The sequence below is a fragment of the Lagenorhynchus albirostris genome, chromosome 9, assembly GCF_949774975.1.
Source record: "Lagenorhynchus albirostris chromosome 9, mLagAlb1.1, whole genome shotgun sequence".
Classification (NCBI taxonomy): Eukaryota; Metazoa; Chordata; class Mammalia; order Artiodactyla; family Delphinidae; genus Lagenorhynchus; species Lagenorhynchus albirostris.
This window is the reverse complement of record NC_083103.1, coordinates 96,781,397-96,794,414: the sequence shown is the minus strand read 5'-3', so window position 1 is coordinate 96,794,414 and position 13,018 is coordinate 96,781,397. Positions and strand designations below refer to the sequence as shown.

Sequence of the window (13,018 nt, the reverse complement as noted above, 5' to 3'; positions counted from 1 at the left end):
TGGTGATACTGCCTAGTGGTAATAAGTACTGGTTCTAGAACCAAACTGCTGGGATGTAAATCATGACTGACTCCACCACTCCATTTGACTACAAGGAGGTTACTTTGGTTTCTAAGTCTCCACTGCCTCACTTATAAAAGGGGTAACGGACAGCCCCTAACCCCTAGCTCATAGGGTTGCTGAATGAAAAGAGATAACATGGGTAAAACAGGTTTCATTCAGTGCTTGGCACATGGAGAGCACTCACTAAATACTGGCTTACTATTACTCCTACTGCTACTGCTACCACTGTTACTACTCCCATCACCACCCAGTGAGCATGGCAGCATTAATGTAGGGCTGGGGACTTATTTACAAATTTTGCTAAATAGATTTGATCTAATATTTTTTGGTCCTGGGCCTATGCTAATTAATGCCAATTAATGATTCAGGCAGTAAAATGTCTGACATTTATAATGTCACTCCTCCTTAACTAGAAGATCTTCCCTTCTCCACCTGTCTAAATTTTATGCATCCTTCAAGGCCCTACTCAGAATATACTTCAGAGATGAAGCCTTTTCAGATACCTCCTGCCATAATGATCTGTTTCCTTTGAGCTGAGCTCATGGTAAATATTTATTGCCTAAAATATTCAGTGGGCAATTAATCAATCACATATTGGCATGGATTCTTTTCATTTTTGTCCCATTATTAACTCATGCATAGTGTTGTGATTTTCTTTTGTTTGTTTAATATCTTTAGACTGTATAGCTCTTGAGGGTAAGAACCATATCACAATGCTTCTTTCTATCTATCATGGACTGGAACTTTGCACATAATTGGCACTCAATGAATATGCTAATCAGTGAGTTTTCTAATCATTTCTGATTGTGCATATCAAATGTATTTTATAAAGTATGAAAAGCAGGTGTATTAATAAACTCAGATCAGAGTAGTTACAAACAAAAATGCATCATAGCCACCACTGAATTACTAATTATGTCTACCTCTCCATGGGGATTCCAAAAGTAAGAGATCACACGACAGGGCAATGAATCAGTAACAGAGCCAGAAATACTTGCTTCTGAGCACAAGCTAAATTCTTCTGTAAAAACTACAGCCACAGTAGATTTAATACTGAATATATAACTTTGGTATCTATACTATACTATATGTCTTATATGCAAGAGTTAATAATTTCTGCCATACTTCAGACCAACAGGCACAGTGTAGTAACTAAAGAGGAATATATGCGCATTGCTGGTGAGACTGTAGAATGGAGCAGCTGCTGTAGGAAACAGTGTGACAGTGCCTCAAAAGATTAAACGTGGATTTACCATATGACCCAGAAATCCCACTTCTAGGTGTATACCAAAAGAACCGAAAGCAGGGACTTGAATAGCTATTTGTACACCAATATTCATAGCAGCATTATTCACAATAGCCAAAGGATGGAAACAATCCAAATATCCATAGGCAGATGAATGGATAAGCAAAACGTAGTATGTACATACAATGGAATATTACTCAGCTTTGAAAAGGCAATTCTGACACATGCTACAACATGGCTGAACCTTGAAGACATAACACTAAGTGAAGTATGCCAAACACAAAAGGACAAATCCTATGCGATTCCACTTATATGCGGCATCCAGAGTAGTCACATTCACAGAGACAGAAAGTAGAATGATAGTTGCCAGGGTCTGGGGAGAGTGGGGAACAGGGAGTTATTGATTAATGGGTACAGAGTTTCAGTTTGGGGACAAAAAAGTCCTAGAGATGGACAGCGGTGATGGTGGTACAACAATGTGAATGTACTTAATGCTACTGATCTGTACATTTAAAATTGGTTAAAATGGTACATATTATATATATTTTACCATAATAAAAATACTTCAAAAAATAGGGAATAAATAAAATATGTTACACTAAAAAAAAAAAAGATAAATACAGGTCAAGTCCAAAATGCCTGATTCTTACTCCCTCAGCACAGTTATCAAATTAATGCCAACAATTCACTTAAGGATCTTAAAAAGTGAGGGATAAATTAGCCAAGTCTCAATAAATGCATTTTGTATGAGATATGATTTATAATGTATACAATCTTACATTTTTCTTGGATTCCTTTACTGGTGTTCACATGGAAAAATGTCACTAATGGATGAGGGATTAATAGAGTTAACATTTAAACTACAATCTCCAAAGGGACTTGCCTTTATAAAATGTATGCCTTAAGTTACTAATAGTACCTATGAGAAAATATGATCCTCATATAAGTCACAATAATAAGGGTTTAATAATCTAGACCTGTTTCCAACATTTTAAGAATCATGATTCTTTCCTAAAATTCTTTTTCCATTTACCTATAACTAAATAACAATACCATGTTATAAATATAATAAAAATATTCTCAAAAATGACCTATCTTCATTGAGATAATGGCACCCGTCAACCAGAACTTAGTATTTGAGAGATTCATTGAATTAAATCATTATTTTAAAATAAAATGTTATAAATATATGTCTAAGCATAAGAGGGAAGGGAGAGTGCTAAAGTTCCTGAAAAACTGCCTCCCCAGACTTCATAATACAGTTGAGCCTCATTATTAGCAAATTCTTTATTTGCAAATTCACCTACTCGAATTAATTTGTAACCCCAAAATCAATACCTGCAACGTTTTCACAGTCATTTGCAGATACTTGCAGAGTAAGAAAAAATTTGAGTCACCTGACAGACGTGTACATTTCCAGCTGAGACAGAACAAGGCGTTGCTCTGCCTTCTTGTTTCAGCTCTCATACTGTAAACAAGTGTCCTTTTCACAGTCTATTCAGTGCCAGGTTTTTCATATATTTGTGCTTTTTTGTTGATTTTACGATTGAAAAAGGCCCTTCAGTGCGAGGCTGTGTCCCTAAGCACAGGAAGGTTGTGATGTGCCTTACGGAGAAAATAGGTGTTAGATGAGATTTATTCTATCTAACTATAGTGCTGTTCACTATGAATCCAAAGTTAATGAATCAACAATATATTGAATAAGGTGTCTTTAAACAGAAACACATATAAAACAAAGTCAGTGTATATATGTCCATGCCACTCTCTCACTTCGTCCCAGCTTACCCTTCCCCCTCCCCATGTCCTCAAGTCCATTCTCCACGTCTGCGTCTTTATTCCTGTCCTGCCCCTAGGTTCTTCAGAATCATTTTACATATATACACTACCAAATGTAAAATAGCTAGCTAGTGGGAAGCAGCCGCATAGCACAGGGAGGAGATCAGCTCAGTGCTTTGCGTCCACCTAGAGGGGTGGGATAGGGAGGGAGGGAGGGAGGGAGGGAGATGCAAGAGGGAGGAGATATGGGGATATATGTATACATATAGCTGATTCACTTTGTTATACAGCAGAAACTAACACACCATTGTAAAGCAATTATACTCCAATAAAGATGTTTTAAAAAAAAAAAAAAAACAAAGTCAGGTATTGATCACTTGACGAAAATGTTGCGTGCAATGACTGGCAGGACCCTAACCCTACATTTCCCCTGGGAGCAATGGTTCCGTATTCACTAATTTGGTGTTCACGGCAACTTTACATAAGTACCATGAATAACAAGAATCAACTGTACTTTGTAAAGAAAACTCTGGAGGAAAAAAAATAGATCAGTGGAATTGAAAAGAGAGCCCAGAAACAGGTCTATGTAAATGTACCTGCAAGCATCATAGACATCAGTAAGAAAAGGTTAAACTACACAAGAACTGTCCCAGGACAAGTGAACATAAATCTGGGAAAAATGAAAGGGAATCCTCATCTCACAACACAGAAAAATTCAATCCAGCTAAAATGTGGAAAGCAAACTTTATTCCTATGAGAAGAAAATAGTTATTTTTTTTAAATAGGAAAAGAGCTCTAAGATCTTGATTTAGGGAAATATTTCATAAGCAAAATGCAAAAAGGAACCATAAAAGAGAAGTCAAATGAAAAACTTTTGATCATCAAAAGACTTTAAACACAGAAAAAGACAAGCCAAAAACTGGAAGATAATTGCAACACATGTAACTAACATGGGGGAACTCCTAAAACCAATAAGAAAAAGGCAAACAACTCAATAGAAAAATGGAAAAGACATGAACAAGTATTTAACAGAAGATAAAATTCAAAAGACTGATAAATATATGTAAAAGATGTTCAAGTTCAATAATTCAGAAACAGAAATTAAAATCTCAACAAACTATCATTTTATATAAATTAGCAAAACTTAAAAATTCTGACAATACCAAGTGCTAGAGAAAATGTGGAAGAATAGGAACTCTTCTATTGCTAGTGAGAGTACAAATACCTTGGAAAACCATTCATCATTGTCTAGTGAAGCTGAAAATGCACATTCCCTGTGACCCAGAAATCCTCCTTCTCAGTGTAAACTCTACCGGAACTTGTAATGTGCACCAGGAGAAAAGTACAAGAATGTCCACAGCAACGGTATTGTTTGAAATTACAAAAATCCTGACCAAAAAAAATGCCCTTACGTGCAAGAACAGGCAATTGGATACATTGCATTATATTCATAAAATGAAATGTTTCCACAGCAACAACACATAATACTTGATCATTTGCTATGACTGCTTCCTAATCAACGTGAATGACTTTTAAAAACACCGTTAAATGGATAAAATAATCACAAGAATATATACAGCACAATCCCACTTAAACAAAATCAAAAAAATAGAAGATTAATCATCGTATTGTTTAGCGTTACATACATAGGTGATAATTGTAAAGAAAAGTCAGAGAATAAACACGAAATTCAGAACTGTGGTACCCTTGGAGGGTGGGGGTGTATCGTCGGAGAGAGGCACACGGGAGGCAAAAGCAGAATTCTTAATTCCCTCCTCAAACCTGCTTCCTCCTCCACCAAGTCCCCACCTCCAGAGTTACATTTTTCTCTTCCTCTCACATCCCCGTAATTAACCAACCTCTAAAACACCCCAATTCTGCCCAATTCTTGCCATTTCCTCTACTTTACTCTGGGTTAAGCCTCCATCAACCTCTCGCTAGGACTGTTGCAATAGCTTCCTCCCAGGTCACTCATGACCATATAATTCATTCTCCAAGATCATCCAAGTGATCTTTTCAAAATCTAAGTCAAATCACGTCCTTTAAACTGTCCAAAAGCTTCCCTTCACACTCAGAATAAAATCCAAATCTTTATCATAGCCTTCGGGGCTTCATTTTATCTGTTCTGTGCTTACTTCTCTAAACTTACCTCCTCCCACCCTTTTCTTAGCCCACTAGGTTTCAGCCAGCATGGCTTTCTACTTCTCAAACCTGCCAAGCTGATTCCCCCTCTTAAGGCTTTTACAGGAATGCCCTTTTCCTGGCTCTCGGCTTAGCTGGCTTCATCTCAGCATTTGAGCCTCAAATAAATGTAAGCACAAATGTCACCTTCTCAGGGAAGCCGCCTCTAACCAGCCCATTAAAAATGGCGCCACTGCCACCGGCAATCACTTATCACCTCACCCTCTTTCATTCTTTTTTTTTTTTTTTTTTTTTTTTTTTTTGCGGTACGCGGGCCTCTCACTGCTGTGGCCTCTCCCGTTGCGGAGTACAGGCTCCGGACACGCAGGCTCAGCGGCCATGGCTCACGGGCCCAGCCATTCCGCGGCACGTGGGATCTTCCCGGACTGGGGCACGAACCCGTGTCCCCTGCATCGGCAGGTGGACTCTCAACCACTGCGCCACCAGGGAAGCCCACCCTCTTTCATTCTTGACAGCACTTATCCCCATCTATTAATTTAGTGATAAACTCCACCCAGAACCGAAGTCCCACAAAAGCAGGGACCTGTCAGTCCAGTTCGGCGTGGTACGAAGCAGTGTCAGGCGCATGGCAACAAATATCTGTCGGCTGAACAAAAAAGTGAATTTTTACTTTGAATAAATATGAAGCAGTATTTTCTGACAGTGACATGAAAACCACGAAAACCAGTGAGAGGTATTACAGATGGAAAGAAACTTTGCAAATCACTGGAAAAGCATTAATTTAAGAGGAATTTTAGTTGAAGCCTTTTCTCAACAGTACTAGTAATAGACCACATTCCTAAGGACCATTAACGAATGATTAGTGAAAGTTTCATATAGCCAGAGTCCTGAGTTATGGAGGTGTGGCATCTGTTTAACTCTCCTAATTCAACCTGAGTTCAGTTATGAATCTGCACTGAAATTTGAGCAAGTTATTTACCTCTCTACGCCTGCTCTCTCATTTGTAAAATGAAACTATTAATAGCTATTTCATAGAGTCATTGTGAAGTTTAAATGAAAAAAAAAAGTGTTTAAAGCATCTAGCTGCACCTGGCCTAGCAAGTGGTCAATAAATTGTAGTTATTATTATGAAAACTGAGTAGGAAAGTCCAGAAAAATGGGAGAGCTTATGAGTCAAATAACCCCCAGGCACCTTCTGCTTCTAGCGGAGGTAGACTAATTATATACAATGTACTGGGACCATAGGCCAGGACTAAGTCCTTTTCCCTCCAAAAAGAAGACCAATGTACACAAGGGTAATACGTAAGTATGGACAAAGCACTTTGAGAACACCAAGGGAGTGACTCTCTTCAAGAAGGTCAGCCACACATAAACCTGAGTCTTAAAAGAGGTCACAGGAATTCCTAGATGAAAAATAAGGGGGAAAGGCACAAATAAGTGAAAGTGAGAAATGCAGTGTGGCTGGTGTGGAGTGTGAGGGAGAAGGGCTGGGAGATGAAGATGGGCCTGCAGGACCAGATGGCAAGAGGCTAAGGTCCTCTGTTTCCAAGTCTGCACTTTATCCTTCAGGGAAATGAAGGGTGGGGGGGAAATCTAACATGTTAATTTGGTACCAATCCTTCTAAAGAAGGCAAAACACATTTTTATGAATTTAAACCTAAACACCATATAGGTCCACCAACTGTTATGTCTAAAATGGAAAATAAATGTTAAGCCTAAATTCTTGAAAACACGAGCAATTTGCTTAACAATGACCGACACAATCTGTTCTCAAGTTTCATTACTTTGATGAGCCTTGTTACCATGATCATCATGACAAAAGCAGAAAATATCTATTGAGTTTACTATTTACCTTGTAGTATGTTGTTTTTTATGTGATATCATTCAATTCTCACAACACCTTTATAAAAGGTACTATTATTAACCCCATTTTACACATCGGAAAACTAAAGCGAAGAGAGGCTAGTCAGATGGCTAGTGAGTGAAAGAAGATTCAAATCTAGGCTGCGTGACTCCAAAGCCCTCAAATTAAACCAATATGCTGAACTGAAACTGCTCAGTTCATTTACATCATTTGCTAAAAAAACTGTATGTGTACCTACTGTATTTTAAAGCATCACGGCTAGGTCAGCAATTCTCAAGTTTTACTGTACATTAGAATCACCTGGGCAGATTCCTAGATTCTGATTCAGTAAGTCTAGGGCAGAACTTCCAGAGATCCGCAATTTTAACCATTAGTTCTATCAATTCTGATTCACTTGATCATAGTTCATTCTGATCACCATGAACTATCCTATGACAAAACGTGTGCTAGATGTCCTAGAGATCTGAGTATATTTGAGCTTCTGTCTCCATGAGTTTACAATCTAAAAGAGACAGGAACAAGATACACAAACAGTAAATACAAAGCAATACAGGAAAAGCAATATAAACAAAACGGCAAGAGAGACTTCAAGGAAGAAGGATCATCTGTAATGAAATGAAGATGAGTAGGATTTCATGAAGAAAGGGAACATGCTTCCCACAGACTCTCAGGAATAATGTTACATACAAAGGAAGGTACGACGAGTAGACAGCTTGGCAGGAGCAGAGGATCTGCGTTTAGGAATGCAAAAATAATGTCAGTAAAAAGTAGAGGCTGTAGAATGCCCTCAACGTCAAACTAAACACTATGGGCTTTATTCAGTGCTGGCACTGGGAAACCGCTAATGGTTTTTGAAGAGGGAAATTATAAATGACAGCAATATTCCTTGGCAGAGTACTCTGATGAAGCTATGCAAGGTCAAGCAGATGGAGAACGGGAACAGTTAGGCTGTTAGCATTCCAATCCCAAAGAGGTAAAAGCTAGAACACAGTAGTGGCAAAGAAAAAGGGGAGAACGGTACCTCAACAATGAATTGCATGCAGGGCAAAGGCAACAATCACAGCTAAATGATTTCTTCACCCCTTAAGTCCAAACTGTATTACTATCAGTTTTGTATTACTCTTTACAACTTTTTCTGTACAGCCAACTAGGCCCAAAATATACAGAGTTCACTTATTTAAAACACAGCCCACGACTAAGATGTCAGCCAACAGGTCTCTGAGCAGCCAAAATACATGTCACATAGTTGATACACTAAAAAAAAAGTATTTATATATATATTGTATTTAACATATATATAAATGAAAGAACATTATTCAGAGCTATATAATCTCATTCTACGCAAAGTTCTAACAAAGGTAAGCATCTAATTTCCAAACCCACAGCAGTTTGGAAGCAAATATTAGAAAGGGAAAAGAGCCTGCTATAAGTGGAAATACTTAAAGAGTCTGAGGTTCAAGAGAAGAAATGAAAACTATAAAAAAGCACACACAATCACTCAGGGTAAATTCTCCACAACTGTTTATTGACAGGTACACGTGATTCCCAGAAAAATGAAATTAATGAGAATCTTCCTTAATGTCCCAAACACCTACCACAAAAAGAAAACTTTTAAAACATTCTTTAAAGAGAAATATTTTAAAACAAATATTTACCTGATTAGAAGGTAATTTTTAAAGGACGGCTGATACATGCCAGCACAGCCCCTCTCATCAGTAACCAAGACATAGTCAATAGGTAAAGGTAAGAAAGATATTTTATAACACACAAAGTTTGAAGATAATAAGAGTGCTTTCATAAGGCATCTAATCAAGAATGTGGTCCCACTGGTAAACTTTAATTTGGGCAATACTTTCCTAATGGCTGTGCCTTTGAATTCCATGTTCCAAATAATACAAAGGCATCCTCAACAAAAACTAAAACTATTAAACTGGTCTTAAATACACCCTATAAATGTACCTACTGAAGTCAGGCAACATCATTTGACACTCAACGCCCTGTAACAACAGGCTGTGTGACAACTTTTAAAAGGACTTTAAACATGGCAACACATGAAGGCCTCTCACTTTGTTTACCAACACTCATTAACATTTATTATACTACCACTCATACAAGGACCTCACCTATTTTATAAACAGACGAAAACGCCATTTTTATGGGGGGAATTAAGATGTTAACTGAATCAAAGTTACACTTAAGTTTATGATTAAGTTACTAAAGCCATGAACCTGCACCTTTAATCATGTAGAAAAAGTATACCATACATTAATTATTGGAGTAAGGAAGTATGGGTTTCAGCTTGAGATTTTTTAAACAGCAGAAAAGCAAAATTAGTGTATTAACACTGTAAGATTAAAATAAAATTACCTTAAAGATGCTGTAGGGATGAATCAACTATATGGAACTAGGCCTCTCATATTTCTCAGACCCAGCAAAGGATAGAGAAAATTAAAGCACACACTTATTTCAAAAATTTCACAAATGATCAGGCAACATTAAGCTATCAAAGGTTAAGATTATGGTACAATTTGCTACCCCTTATAAATATGTAAACAAATGAAGCAGTCCGTCGCACCAGGTGGGCTCCACTCTACCTCCCATCCATCTCCTTGTAATCATCCTTGCTCTCTAGAAATATACATGAAGACACTAATTGAAGCCAAAGAAATGTGCCTTGGCGGGAGTGCATGCCAAACTGCAACTTGTGACCCACGTAACAATTTAGTGGATTTAGTCAGCATTTTTTAATGGAAAAGAATGAATAATAGAAATGATCAGTATGCATCATAAGTAACAAGGGTAAATACTGCTTTGTGAAACTTTTGTCGGTATGTACTAGATCATGATGTAAAATGTACTTCTAACTATGGAGCAAAAAGTTTGAAAGCCCCTACCCTAGAGATTTAGGTCAAATGCCTCAGGACTCAAAGGCTGAATGTCTTCATTAGTCCTCCGAACCTACACATAATCTCTTAGCTCAAGATGGACTCGTGGAAACCAATTTAAGAGCTCCAGGGCAGCATAAAAAGAATGGGGACATGCCTCAACTAAACCTGTATCTGGACCTGAAAGAACTGCTAACTTCCCCAAACAACAGACCTAGGCGGTGCCTACAAGCTTCTGGTAGCTTAGCAACCTTCAGAGTAGAGCTCCTCCTTCCTCCACTGACTATAAACAGTTCTAGTCTTCCAACCAACTTTCCTGAACTACAACTTCTAGAACACTGTGCCCCAAGAGAAGACAGTATTAAATCTCCTTCTCACTTCACCAATTCCCAGTATGTCTCCCTAGAAGAGGACCTTGTACTCTGTACTCCCCATTCTCAGCGAAGAATGAAGCTCCTCACAGATTCTTACCCTCCCCCTTTCCCAGATCCCAGGACGGGGCACCCTCCTCCCAGGCCCCATCCTACTCCAAGCGCCTCACTGTCAGTTAATTGTCTTGGGGGCAAAATGATTCTCCCAAAAGTCCTTATTAAACTACCGCATCCTTCTACCAGCCCCCGGAAGGGGCAGGCCTAGAGTCCCAAGAGCCTGGGAATGCCAGTCCGCTCCTTGCCCCACCAAACCTCCCTCGGGAAACGTCCTTTATTTTATTTTTGATTTTTTGATTTTTTTTTTTGCTTCAGTGGTTCAGAAGCAAGTTTCCTATTTCCCCAGCAGCCCCCGAGTCGTCTCCATCTCCTACCAGCCAGGGGGCATCTCCTCATCCCCCACGCCCCCGGGGCACAGTGATTAGTCCGGATTCTCAGGAATTCGGACAGGCTCCCCCCAGACGCCCTCCTCCAACCCGGGCCCCGACTCCCTCTCCCAGCCCAGGCCCTCCCCGCGCCGCCTCAGCCCAGGCCCGGCCCCATCTTCCCTCCGACCGGGCAGATGTCCCATCCTCCCCTTCGCCCACGCAGGCCTCGTCCCGCTCCGACTTCTTCCCGCTGTTTCCTCGTACGGCACCCGGCTCCGGAGGGGAGCCCCTCGGGCCTCGAGAACCCGGCGGAGCCGGCAGGCCCGGGCTCCACTCACCCCTCAGCCCGGGAGGCGGGGGAGCTGCTGCGGCGGCTCCTCGGGCTGCGCCTCTCCTCCCCCCTCCCGGCCGCAGCCGTGGCCGCCGCTCAGCCTCCGGCCTGCTCCCGGCCGGCTGCAGACCGGATCCGCTTCACCTCGTCCCCCACTCCGGCCGCCGGAGCCCAGTGTCCTGCATTGACCCGGAAGCAGCTTTCCCGGCCCAACAACAACACGTGACCCCGTCGCACGTGTCACGTCCGCTGCGTGAATGGGAGGGGGCGCCGGAGGAGCGGGTCCTCCCCGACCGAGCTGGGGTTGCCATGGCGACGGGGATGTCTGTGCCGGCCTGGTCGACCCTAGAAACACACCTCATCTGCTCTTTCTCTTGCCCGTCATGAGGGGACACCCTGGGTGCAAAGGATGAGTACAAATTGTCAAATCAGAGTGGAATAGGGGCAGGTCAGAGCAGAGCCCGGGCCTCTGCGAGGGTGCTGTCTTACAGAAAAGGAGCATTAAGTTGAACCTTCCAGACTTACTTAGGATTTTGTCCTGATTCTGTCACTAGTTTGCCGTGTGACCCTGATCAATTCACTTACTGTCTCTGTCTTCAGTGTCCTCAATAGCGAGCTCTAGGCTGTAATCTAATACAGTCCCAAGATGCTTTTGTGTAAGGATGCGGTAGCACTCTGGCCTTCATTCTGTGTCCTCTTCACAGGGCCTGTGGCATCCTGAGCTTTTGGTGCTCCAACACCTTCGTAGTAATAGCATCTTCCCCTTATTGAGCCCCTTCCAGATAACAGGCACTGTACATATGCTACTTCTAATTTTTACCACCTTCCCAAAGTAGGTATTTTATAGAATTAAAAACTGAACTTCATAGAGGTTAAGTGATCTGCCCAAGACCATTAGTAAAAATTACCAGGCTGAGATTGGAATTCAGGTCAATCTGGCACGAAAGTCAAATCCATGCATTTCACATTATGCCATACTGTTGCTCCAGCTCCATACATGTTATGTTTAGCTGTTTAGCTGTGATTGCTTAGTACTTCTTTGACCATTTCTTTTGCAGGAATGTACATGAAATAGGGATGATGCTGGCTGATCCTGAAGAGAATTCATCCTTATAAGGATATTCTAGCTGAAGAGCTAGGAGTTGACAAGGTCTACGTGCATAAGTTGTGTGTGCTTTCGTGTAGTGTGTGTCAGGGAGCAGGTGAGGAGTTGTGATGTGCATGCACGTGTATTTATTGGTTCATAGAGTGGGGAAGACAAAATTCTTTACAAGGGACTCAGTGGCAGTTCCTGGGGACTGACTTCTCTTATTGTATTTTGTTTTGATTTGTCCCATTGTTAGGGCTTAGGGAAATTCGGGAAAAAAAAAAAAAGCCTGAAAGAGATGATTAAAGAAACTGTTCTGGGGCTTCCCTGTTGGCGCAGTGGTTGAGAGTCCTCCTGCCGATGCAGGGGACACAGGTTCGTGCCCCCGTCCGGGAAGATCCCACATGCCGCGGAGCGGCTGGGCCCGTGAGCCATGGCCGCTGAGCCTGCGCGTCCGGAGCCTGTGCTCCGCAATGGGAGAGGCCACAACAGTGAGAGGCCCGCGTACTGCAAAAAAAAAAAAAAAGAAAAGAAAAGAAACTGTTCTGAGGATCACGGGGAGGGTGAGCCAAGCAGTGGGGCTGAGGTGGGGGCCTCCCTCCTCCTTCTTCAGAGAACAGAGCATCTTTCTGGCACCTTAGGATGGATGGCTTTGGAAGCATCAGGATTGTTGGCATAACCAACATCTAAAGTCCCCTCAGTGGCAAGGATCATGAGAAGAGCTGAGTAGACTACGCACAGAGGAAGAAGAGTGAGGCGGATGCTGCCTGGATACTTTACTGATAGACTTACTTGTGAGCTCAGGTACCCTTGGGGACACCCAGAAAT

At 41.3% G+C, this 13,018-nt stretch overlaps 1 protein-coding gene across 4 annotated transcripts in view; it reads right to left on the bottom strand.

Moving 5' to 3' along the window:
- LOC132526387 (tubulin-specific chaperone cofactor E-like protein) overlaps nt 1-11,278 on the bottom strand; it is a 162,747-nt gene extending 151,469 nt beyond the window's left edge. For 2 of the 4 annotated variants that reach the window (XM_060160632.1, XM_060160628.1), the window contains exon 1: nt 11,111-11,278. The gene's annotated coding sequence lies outside the window, so the exon portion shown is untranslated. Of the gene's footprint in view, nt 1-2,706; nt 2,809-9,458; nt 10,811-11,110 lie in introns of those variants that run through there. The other 2 variants (XM_060160630.1, XM_060160631.1) reach the window with 2 other exon arrangements.
- Between the last annotated feature and the right edge of the window lie 1,740 nt (nt 11,279-13,018).